Genomic DNA, 12,390 nt, shown 5'->3' with positions numbered 1-12,390 from the left:
ATTATTTTATTATAAAAGTGTTACTTTTATCATATTTGATTTTATGCATAAATAGGATGCATAAGAAAAATTCTTTTATTCTAAAAGTGTAATTCCTACTAAATTGGATTTATGCATGGAAAGATGCATAAAGAAATCTATTTTTAGTTCAAAAGAGTTATTTTCGTCAATTTTGATTTTATGCATAGGAAGATGCATTAAAGATTTGATTTTCTATTCAAAAGTGTCATTCTCATTTAAAACGAATTTATGCATAGGAATATGCATAAAAGATTGATTTTTATTCGAAAGTGTTATTCTCCTTAAAATGAAATTTATGCATAAATAGATGCGTAAAGAAATCTTATATAAAAAATAAGAACTCTCTTGTATTCTATAAATAGATATAAGGATGTGAAACGAATCAGGTAGATGAAAATGAACGATGAATAGATGTGGATGTATTTATGTGAAAGAATGGATGTAGTTATATTTATGTGAAAGAAATGATGTAGATGTGAATGTGAATGTGAATGTGGATGTATGTGAAAGTGAATGAGGATGTGGAATGTGGATATGGAATGTGGATGTGGATGTATGTGAATGTGAATGAGGATGTGGAATGTGGATATATGTGAAAGTGAATGAGGATGTGGAATGTGGATATAGTTGTAGATATGGAATGTGAATGTGGATGTATGTGAATGTGAATGAGGATGTGGAATGTGGATAGATGAGAAAGTGAATGAGGATGTGGAATGTGGATATGGTTGTAGATATGGAATGTGAATGTGGATGTATGTGAATGTGAATGAGGATGTGGAATGTGGATGTATGTGAAAGTGAATGAGGATGTGGAATGTGGATATGGTTGTAGATATGGAATGTGAATGTAGATGTATGTGAATGTGAATGTGGATGTGGATGTATGTGAATGTGGATGTGGATGTATGTGAATGTGAATGAGGATGTGGAATGTGGATATGGATGTATGGATGAGGATGTGGAATGTGGATATGGATGTATGCATGTGGTGGAAGTGGGTGTATGGATGTGGATATGGATATGTATGTATGAATGCGGATGTGGAAGTATGAATGAGGATGTGGAATGTGGATATGGATGTATGCATGTGGTGGAAGTGGGTGTATGGATGTGGATGTGGATGTGGATATTGATATGTATGTATGAATGTGGATGTGGATATGGATATGTATGTATGAATGCGGATGTGGAAGTGGATGTATGGATGTGGAAGTATGAATGCGAATGTGTATGTGAAATAATGTGACGTCGATATGAGTGAATGGATGAGATGTGATGGCATGAGAATTGGGATGTGAATAAATGATATGTGATGTGAATGAATCTGATGTGATGAGATGGAAAATGATGTGATTAGATAAGAATGAGTACACATATGAATGGAATGTGGAATAAGTAATGTGGATTGATGAGGGATAATGTGGAAAGATGTGAGTTCATTATAGAATTTGTATTTGTAAACTGTTTGTAAATGACTGTTTTATGTCAAGAATGCTGGGGAAGCATTTCGATCGTCTTATGATTAAGGTCGTGGAGACCTAAGTGATAAAGTTGCAGCTGCTGACGGAGAGTCAATGGAGGACGTCTCGTGTAGCAAGGTCGGCCGAGGTCTTGACCAGCCTCGGTTCGATTTAAATGGTGAGCTTCGGGTACGGTGGATGAGAGATCAAGGAAGCGGCCTATGAGTGAAGCGCTAGGTGACCTGTAAAGGATCCTAGAGGGTACTGACCATACGGTGCTCGGGCTCTAGGTTGCCGAAGATACCCACACGTGCGTCGTGGGAGATATTGGAATAAGGAGTAAGAGATGTTTTCTGAAACCGGGCATGGATCTGGTTGATTGGCCTTGCTGGTCCTCAACGGATGAGTCCATGGCTCTTTTATCCTAGAGGTAGACCCTCTATCCAACCTGCAGTTTCAACCCAAAGTAATGCAAGACCTCCAACTCAGAATAGGGAAAGTCAAAGAGAGTTGTTCCCAAATCAGCCGTCCACTTCCAAGGCGGTAACGCTGGAAGTGATTGAAGAAGAAGAAGAAGATAAAAGAGATCATACTCCACCTGCGAGATGAGGACATCTCGCGTTTCTTAAGTGGGGTAGAATGTAAGATTCCCCCCCAGCCTCTCAGGATGTTTAGTATCTTCCCCTGTAATCAAATCCCTCTTCAGAAATATAAAAGATCTTGTTTCTGCCAGTTTTGGCATAGAGAGAGAAAATCTTCTAAAGAGATAATATTCAGATTTTAAATATTTTCAGATAGAAAAATACCTCATCTTATTAAAATAAGTTTCCCTGAAACAGAAGTTCAAAAAGATTTTCAGAAGGTGCATTAGAAATTAAGTATAATCTGTTCAAGAGGCATTATCGTGGGGGTGAAGATTTTTTCAAAATTTTAAATTAAGGTTCCTATGGACCAATAAGATTCATCCAAATGTAGGGAGGAGATAAATAGAAGAATAAAAGGAAAATCCCCCAAAAATGAGTAAATACTCACATAAGATGAAGAGTTGACTAAGGACAAGGTTAATAGTTAAAAAAGAGAGATATTTAGGTGAAATGATGTATTTTTGACACCTCTGCATGGGGGAATTCCCCTCATGAAGAGGGCGCCTATTTCACATGCTTGAATGAGTTTTAAACTCCCAAATAATGAGATTTTTTTATCTCTCCTCTCTCCTGTTTCAACTAGATCCAAAAAGTGAGATAACTGACCTAAAAATGGTCAAAAATTGACCAAACTCATCTGGAAAATTCTAGAATCAGTTTGCTTGGTTAGAGGCTCACTTTTTCCTATAAATAGAAGCCCTCCCCTTTATTGAAACTTAATAGTGTTTTATGCACTGTTACTCTGCTCCTCCCAAGCCAAGAACTGTGAATTTATTAATAATTCACTAGTTTTTGACATTTTCCTCTTCCAAAGATTGGTGGCCACTCTTGTTACAAACAAGAGTTGAACCCTCAAACCATCGAGCCAAAGGAAAGCTCCAAGAAATTATGTAAGTAGAGATTCTTGTATTTTTCTTTATTGATTTTATGTTTTTCTAATGTTTATGATTGTTTGAAATAGTAAATGGATGTTTTGCCTTGAGCGAAAGGCTTTTTCCCTCTCTCTTCTTAGAATAAACCCTTCTCTATCCTAGTTAAGTGATAATTGTTGGAATTAAACTTTTTATAATGTTTTCTCTTTTATAAGTGAATTTTGATTAGTATAGATTACTTTAAATCAATTAGAATTAATTTTTAAGACAAAATCAAGTAGAAAAAATTGAAAAATGGTCAGCCATACAAAGGAGGTTATGGCAAAATTTTTGGAAATAAGAATTATCTTTTATTATGCTAAAAGAGTAATTCTTATCAATTCTATACTCTAAAAGTGTCATTTTCATGCATAGAAGATGCATATTGATTATTATAATTTTTATGCATAAAGGAATAATTTTTTATAAAAGTGTTACTTTTATCATTATTGATTTTCATGCATAAAAGTATGCATAAAAGATTATTTTTATTATCAAAGTGTTACTTTTATCTTATTTGATTTTTATGCATAAGAGGGTGCATAAAAGAAATTTATTTTTATTATCAAAGTGTTACTTTTATCTTATTTGATTTTTATGCATAAGAGGGTGCATAAAAGAAATTTATTTTTATTATCAAACTATAACTTTTATCTTATTTGATTTTTATGCATAAGAGGGTGCATAAAAGAAATTTATTTTTATTATCAAAGGTTACTTTTATCTTATTTGATTTTTATGCATAAGAGGGTGCATAAAAGAAATTTATTTTTATTATCAAAGTGTTACTTTTATCATAATTGATTTTCATGCATAGAAGTATGCATAAAAGATTATTATTTTATTGTAAAAGTGTTACTTTTATCATAATTGATTTTCATGCATAGAGGTATGCATAAAAGATTATTATTTTATCGTAAAAGTGTTACTTTTATCATATTTGATTTTCATGCATAGAAGTATGCATAAAAGATTATCATTTTATCGTAAAAGTGTTACTTTTATCATAATTGATTTTCATGCATAGAAGTATGCATAAAAGATTATTATTTTATTGTAAAAGTGTTACTTTTATCATATTTGATTTTCATGCATAGAGGTATGCATAAAAGATTATTATTTTATTGTAAACGTGTTACTTTTATCATAATTGATTTTCATGCATAGAGGTATGATAAAAGATTATTATTTTATTGTAAAAGTGTTACTTTTATCATATTTGATTTTCATGCATAAAGGTATGCATAAAAGATTATTATTTTATTATAAAAGTGTTACTTTTATCATATTTAATTTTATGCATAAATAGGATGCATAAGAAAAATTCTTTTATTCTAAAAGTGTAATTCCTACTAAATTGGATTTATGCATGGAAAGATGCATAAAGAAATCTATTTTTAGTTCAAACGAATTATTTTCGTCAATTTTGATTTTATGCATAGGAAGATGCATTAAAGATTTGATTTTCTATTCAAAAGTGTCATTCTCATTTAAAACAAATTTATGCATAGAAAGATGCATAAAAGATTGATTTTTATTCGAAAGTGTTATTCTCCTTAAAATGGAATTTATGCATAAATAGATGCGTAAAGAAATCTTATATCAAAAATAAGAACTCTCTTGTATTCTATAAATAGATATGAGGATGTGAAACGAATCAGGTAGATGAAAATGAACGATGAATAGATAGGGATGTATGTATGTGAAAGAATGGATGTAGTTATATGTATGTGAAAGAAATGATGTAGATGTGTGTTACCATATTATAGTAGTGATGTGTGTGAACACACTTAGGACCGCCGGGGCACTTTTTCCCTCACTAGGAGGTTTTTTCCCCCGTGCATTGTATATACGCCCATTATCTTCTAGGGCTTGTTATCTTTCATTTTTGACACTCATAATACACTACTGTGTTGTGCTCAAGCTTCCTCATCTTCTTGAAGTTGTGTGTGCATTCCTGCAACCCTAATTCCAACAATTGGTATCAGAGCAGGCTTCCTCCTCCCGGGCAGCATCACCGGCACCTGCCGCTTCATCTCCTCCGATTGCAACGTCGTTTCAGAATTTTGATCTGAAGTCATTTCGCCCTCCGTTTTTGCATTCCAAGTACTGCGCAGGCAAAATCGTCCTACTGTGCAGATTTTCTGTCAAGATTAAAATCTGCAGGACAGGTGCCCATTCGTCTGTTTTGGGCTGTGCTATATAGCACAGGTCGATTTTATACAGGTTTACCTCTTGCAGACAGCATTTACATCTAGTAGTACAGTCATTGGCCATGGCTGACAACAATGATGTATTCCGCATGTTGGCTGCTGAGGATAAGTTGGATGGCACCAACTATCCATTGTGGGCATATATGATGCGACATGTATTGGTAGCAAAGGGGTTATGGAATATTGTGCAGGGTATTGATGCACGTCCTATTGTGGCTGGGAATGCTGCAAACACATCAGAAACAGGTACTGTTGATGATGGTGCAGGCACAAGTGCTGTAGCAGCTGTTCGAGAACCACCACTTTCAGCAGAGCAGATTCGTTGGGATGGTAGAGATGCGCAGGCTCATGCCTTGATTGCGCTGTCTGTCAAACGTACCATTATCCCACATATTCGCTCCTGCAGGACTTCTAAGGATGCTTGGGATGTACTTGCCACATTGTATCAGGCAAGAAATGAGGCTCGTGTTGCTTATCTCCGAAAACAGTTGGAGAATGAGCATATGAACGAAGGTGAGTCTATGGATAGCTTTTTGACAAAGATCAAGGATTTCAAAGAGCAGCTCATTTCTGCAGATGAAATCCTGTCAGACAGTTCACTTGTGCAGACTGTTTTGAATGGTCTACCAGATTCTTATCAGGGTTTTGCTTCCACTCTTCGCTTGATGATGAAAGGCAATCCCAATGCCTTATCATTTGAGGAGTTAGTTTCTGTTTTGCTGCAAGAAGACCAGTCAAGGCAAAACAGGAATATTATGCGTGTCGCAGATCAAGCTTTCGTTGCTAGTCAGAGAAGCGGGAAAGGTAAAGCTGGCTTTTCTTCTAGTAAGCAGAAATCTGCAAATGCTGCGCAACCAAAGAAGGAAGACAAAGATGAGAAGAAGGGTGACAAACAGAAGACATTTTGCAAGTACTGTAAGGGAAATGATCATGTCATCAAAGCGTGTCCTAAGCTGGCTGCGAAAGAGGCTAAGAAGAAAGAGGCTGGTATGGCTGTTGCAGATGCCTCTCCTTCTAACAATGAATCTGCTAATGTTGTGCTAGATACAGAATGGGCATTCAATGCGCAGTGCAGTTATGACCCATCTTTGCATGACACATGTATGTCTGCAGTAGATTCAGATGTATGGTACTTTGATAGTGGTGCCACTAAGCATATCACCTCGCAGCGCAGTTTATTCACTTTCCTTGAGTCTGCTCCCACAGGGAATACTGTCACTTGTGCCAATAACTCCTCTTATCCCGTTAAAGGAGTTGGACAGATTGTGCTGAATGTTGCAAATGGCAACACCTTTACACTTTTTGATGCATTGTATGTGCCAGGGATCAAAAAGAATCTGCTGTCAGTCTCCGCATTTGCCAAAACAGGTTTGGTTGTAAAATTTGTGGATGACAGATGTACTGTTCATGATCTCTCTTGTGGTGACATCATTGTAGCATCTGGTTCACTATGTCGAGGGCTGTATAAGCTCAATATGGATGGCAAATGTGTAGAGGATTCAGCATGTGCTATTATGGATACGCAGGCTATTTCAAATGCAAAACTGTGGCATGCACGTTTTGGTCATCTGAATTTTGCAAGTTTGCTGCGCCTGCAGAAATCTGAAATGGTGTCTTCTTTGCCTAAGCTTGAGGCACCTGTCAAGCATGTTTGTGAGGGCTGCATATTGGGTAAAATGCAGCGTGCTTCCTTTCCCAAAGATGGATCAGTGAGAGCTGAACGCAGATTGCAGCTTGTTCACAGTGATGTTTGTGGTCCCATGCAAACTCCATCATTTGGAAACTACCTTTACTTCGTGACTTTCATTGATGATTTTACCAGGCATGCATGGGTATATCCTTTGAAGGCAAAGTCCGAAGTGTTTTTGTGCTTCAAACAGTTTTTGGTTATGGCTGAAAATGTGTCAGAAAGTAAGATGGGCACCCTCCGTTCAGATCGAGGGGGGGAGTATATGTCTTCAGAATTTAATGCATTTCTGGCTGAGCGTGGGATAAAACACCAATGTACAGTGCCGTATACACCACAGCAAAATGGTGTGGCTGAGAGAAAAAACAGGTCTCTCATGGAAATGGCAAGATGTATGGTTAAGAGTCAAAGTCTACCACATGGTTTTTGGCTTGAGGCTGTCATGTGTGCCACTTATGTACTAAACAGGTGTCCCACCAAAGCATTACAGGTTGTCACTCCATATGAGGCTTGGCATGGCCACAAGCCATCTGTTGGCCATTTACGTGTTTTTGGTTGCCTGGCATATGCATTAGTGCCTGTGCAACATCGCAGAAAACTGGATGACAAAGCTGTCAAATGTATTTTTGTTGGATATAGTGCTGAGAGCAAAGGCTATCGTTTGTATCATCCACAGACAAAGCGCATTTTGGTTAGCCGTGATGTTGTATTTGTGGAAGATGCAGTTCAGCCCTTGGTTTCATGTACTAAGGAGACAGATATCAGCTCACGTGATGTCTATGATACATTGTTGCCTCTTTTCAGTGGTGCACAGTCAAGTGCAATACCTCATGAGGCAGTTTTTCAGCCTATGCAGGTTTTAAATGATGGCATAGATCAGCCTATATCTGATGCAGATGTGCATGATGCACTTGAGGATGAGAGACAAGAGATTGAGGGCTCTAGGAATATGCCTAGATGGCTGGTGCAGACTTTGCGTGACAGCAAGTTGGATGCCCCTTTGTCTAGTCGCACTCGTTCTGGCTCTCATGGTGCCTCTTATGCGTCAGATTGTTATGCATTGGCTGTTTCTAGTATGTGCGATGAAAGTGAGCCTGTTTCATTTGATGAGGCACAAAGTTCAGAAAATTGGATGGCTGCTATGCAAGCAGAATACGATGCTATTATGAAGAATGGTACATGGTCTTTATGTGACTTGCCCCCTGGCAAGAAGGCCATTGGCACTAAGTGGGTATACAAATTGAAGTGTAAGCCTGATGGCACAGTGGATCGCCATAAGGCTAGGCTTGTTGCAAAAGGTTATGCTCAAGAGAAGGGCATTGATTTTGATGAGACTTTTGCTCCCACATGTCGTATGACCACTGTTCGTAGCATCTGTGCATTAGCAGCTCATAATGGTTGGAATGTACATCAGCTGGACATAAAGACTGCGTTCTTAAATGGAGATTTGCATGAGGAGGTGTATGTATCGCAGCCTCGTGGTTTTGTTCAAAGAGGGCAGGAAAACAAAGTGTGCAGGTTAAAAAAGGCTTTATATGGTTTAAAGCAAGCTCCACGAGCTTGGTATGAAAAAATACATGCATATTTGACTGCACATGGGTTTCAGAATAGTCCAACAGAAAGCACTTTGTATGTTAAACGTGTGGATGGTGTACATCTAATCATTGTTCTCTATGTCGATGACATGCTGCTCACAGGACCAAATGAGAGTCATATTGCTGATTTTAAGGCTGATTTGAATGCCTCTTTTGAGATGTCAGATTTGGGGCATTTGCATCATTATTTGGGGATACAATTTAAGCAGTGTGATGGAGGTATTGCTTTGTGTCAGACAAAGTATATTGAAACATTGTTGCGGAGATTTGGCCTTGAAGACTGCAAGCCTATTGCTACTCCAATGGAGACAGGTTTGAAGTTGAGTCTTCATGATGCTGGAGATCACTTTGATGTCACACTCTATCAGACAGCTGTTGGTTGCCTCATTTATGTATGCATTACGAGGCCAGACATTCAGTTTGCAGTCTCACAGGTGAGCAGATTTATGCATAGCCCAGGCATTAAGCATTGGCAGGCAGTGAAGCGTATCTTTCGCTATTTGAGTGGTACTCGGCATCTTGGGTTGTTTTATCCCAAGGGGGGATCATTGCCGCCAGATTTACATGCTTTTTCAGATTCTGACTGGGCTGGTTGTTATGACACACGCGTGTCCACGAGTGGTTTTTGCTTCATGCTTGGAAGCTCATGCATATCATGGTTGAGCAAGAAGCAGCCTACTGTGGCCACTTCTAGTTGTGAAGCTGAGTACAGGGCAGCTTTCACAGCTACGGTTGAGTGTGTGTGGCTCAGACGCCTTATGGCTGATTTGGGTGTTGGGCAGCCATCTGCCACCACCATCTTCACTGACAGTCAGAGCGCATTGGCAGTTGCGCGGAACCCCGTGTTCCATGCTCGTACGAAGCACATTGAGGTGCACTACCATTATGTCAGGGAGAGACTCTCTGCAGGAGAGATCAGTTTGGCTTATGTGCCAACACAGGATAACCTTGCAGACCTTTTCACAAAGGCTCTGCCTCGTGAGAAGTTCGAAGCTTTTCACAAAGCTTTGGGCTTACTCCCTTTTGTGGATTCGTCCACATAGCTAGACACTTCCCTATACATGAGTGCTAGCTCTTGTTCACCGCATCACTCCAGGGGGGATTTGTTACCATATTATAGTAGTGATGTGTGTGAACACACTTAGGACCGCCGGGGCACTTTTTCCCTCACTAGGAGGTTTTTTCCCCCGTGCATTGTATATACGCCCATTATCTTCTAGGGCTTGTTATCTTTCATTTTTGGCACTCATAATACACTACTGTGTTGTGCTCAAGCTTCCTCATCTTCTTGAAGTTGTGTGTGCATTCCTGCAACCCTAATTCCAACAATGTGGACCAATGCACCTGCAACATTCCAACGATTGATAAATACGGCCTTTAAGGAATATCTAAGGGACTTCTGTGAAGCTTTCTTAGATGATCTTTGTGTTCATTCCTCTTGGGACGAGCACTTGATGTGTTTACGAAAAATATTTGAAAGGTGTAGATTATATCGCATCTCCTTGAATCCTTTCAAATGCCAATTCTGGGTTAAACACGGAGTTATCTTAGGGCATATAGTGTCCAAAAATGGGATTTCCACTGACGAGAGTAAAATCAAGGTCATTCTGGAATTACCCCCACCCACCAACTACAAGGGAGTCCAACGCTTTATGGGCCATGTTGGTTATTATCGAAGATTTATTCTCTTCTTCGCCGAGATAGCTCGACCATTGTATAAGCTTCTCATCGAGTTTATTTGGACCGAAGAATGTGACCGTGCCTATGAGCTATTAAAGAAGGCCTTGGCGAGTGCTCCAATCTTGAGAATGCCTAACTGGGATTTACTCTTCCATGTGCATATTGATGCATCAAACTTTGCTATTGGGTGTGTGTTAACTCAACCTGGAGAACATAAGCTAGACTACCCCATTAGCTTTGCCAGTCGCCAGTTGAACGATGCTGAGATGAACTACACCACTACGGAGCGAGAAGGGTTGGCAATGATATATGCAGTAAGGAAATTTCGTTATTACCTCCTTGCCACCAAGTTTGTTTTCTATGTGGATCATCAAGCATTGTTGTATCTGGTAAATAAACCATGCTCCACAGGAAGAATCACACGATGGCTATTGATTCTTCTTGAGTTTGATTTCACGGTTGTTGTGAGACCTGGCAAGAAACATGTTATGGCTGATCATTTGTCTCGCATACCCAATGGTGAGGCTCCTACAGGGGTTGATGATGACTTACCTGACACTTCCCTGTTCATGGTGGAGACAATGCCTGAATGGAGTGAGAAGATTGTTAACTTTTTGGTTAATGGCTTTCCACCCAAGGAGCTTCGTAAAGATCTAGCTCGAAAGCTGATCAAAGAATGCGAACCCTATTGCCTGATAGCCGGGACTCTTTATAAAAGAGGAAAGGATGACGTTCTTAGGCGTTGTGCCCGAGAAGATGAGTATCTATACATTTTGCAAGAGGCACATATGGGTGTAGCCGGTGGTCACTTCTCGGGAGACTTAACTGCGCGAAAGATCTTACAATCGGGGTATTGGTGGCCCACTATGTTCCAAGATGCATCACTCTTTGTGAAGGGTTGCGATGAATGCCAACGATATAAGAAACCCCAGAGGAAAGATCAGATGCCCCTACATCCAATCAAAGTAAACCAACCATTTGAAAAGTGGGGTTTAGACTTTGTAGGTCCAATTAGCCCAGCGGCCCGAAACACACAATCTCGCTATATTATTGTGGCCACTGACTATATGACCAAATGGGCTGAAGCGAAAGCGACACGTAAGGCAGATGCGAGGACAACAGCCAAGTTCCTCTTTGAAAATATTATCACACGCTTCGGTTGTCCTTTTGAACTTGTGAGCGACAATGGAACGCATTTTATAAATGACGTGATTAAGGAGCTCACAACAAATTTCATGATATCCCATCACAAATCTACTCCTTATTATCCGCAAGCGAATGGCCAAGCCGAGAGTACAAACAAGACATTAATCTCTGTTTTGACAAAGACAGTTGAAGCTCATCGCACGGATTGGGATCTAAAGCTCACGACAGCTTTATGGGCCTATCGTACTGCGTACAAAGTGGCTATTAATTGCACACCATTCAAAATGGTATATGGCCAAGAAGCAGTCATGCCGTGGGAATTTGTCATTCCTAGTCTTCGTGTTGCTACTCAAGAGGGTTGGGATGGTAATCCCTTAGCAGAGCGTCTGTATATCCTTGAGCGACTAAACGAAGAAAGACAATTGGCTGTATACAATGCCCTTGTGGAGAAGGATAGAAGGAAAAAATGGTTTGATCGCCATCTAAAGGACAAGGACATCAAGGTTGGGGATAAAGTCCTGATGTATGGAGTGCGAAACGAAAAGAAGAAGCTCAAATATGCTGGTAAGGGACCATATAGAGTATGTGAAATTACACCGCAAGGTACCATCAGAGTGGAGACTCTCGACGGAGTTGAAACCATTGGATTCCTTAATGGGAGTAAATTCAAAAGATACTATGACCCCCTGAGCCAGGAGGAGTTACACGCAATCCATCAAAAGAAGGCAGCTAAAGAACAGGCTGAGCTTAAAAAGATACAAGCAAGAGTCGAAGCCAAAGAACGTCAACAGCGTGCTAGGAGACGACGAGAAGCCAACTTGGGAATTACGCAAGTATTTTTCGAGGAAGCAGAGGAGGATGCATTGGAATCTGACCCACCTCTAAGATACCCAATTGAGTTACAGAGTCCTTACGGGGAGGTGCTGTATAATGCATTATTGGATACAGGAGCTCAACACAATTTGCTATCATATGGCGTGTGGTGTCAACTGGGAAAACCACCTTTATCCAAGAGTTCTATCCAAGTTCA

This window comes from Cibotium barometz, chromosome 23 (assembly GCF_041138505.1).
Source record: "Cibotium barometz isolate CiBa-2024 chromosome 23, ASM4113850v1, whole genome shotgun sequence".
NCBI classification, from domain to species: Eukaryota; Viridiplantae; Streptophyta; class Polypodiopsida; order Cyatheales; family Cibotiaceae; genus Cibotium; species Cibotium barometz.
The sequence above is the reverse complement of the archived record's forward strand: the minus strand, read 5'-3'. Positions refer to the sequence as shown.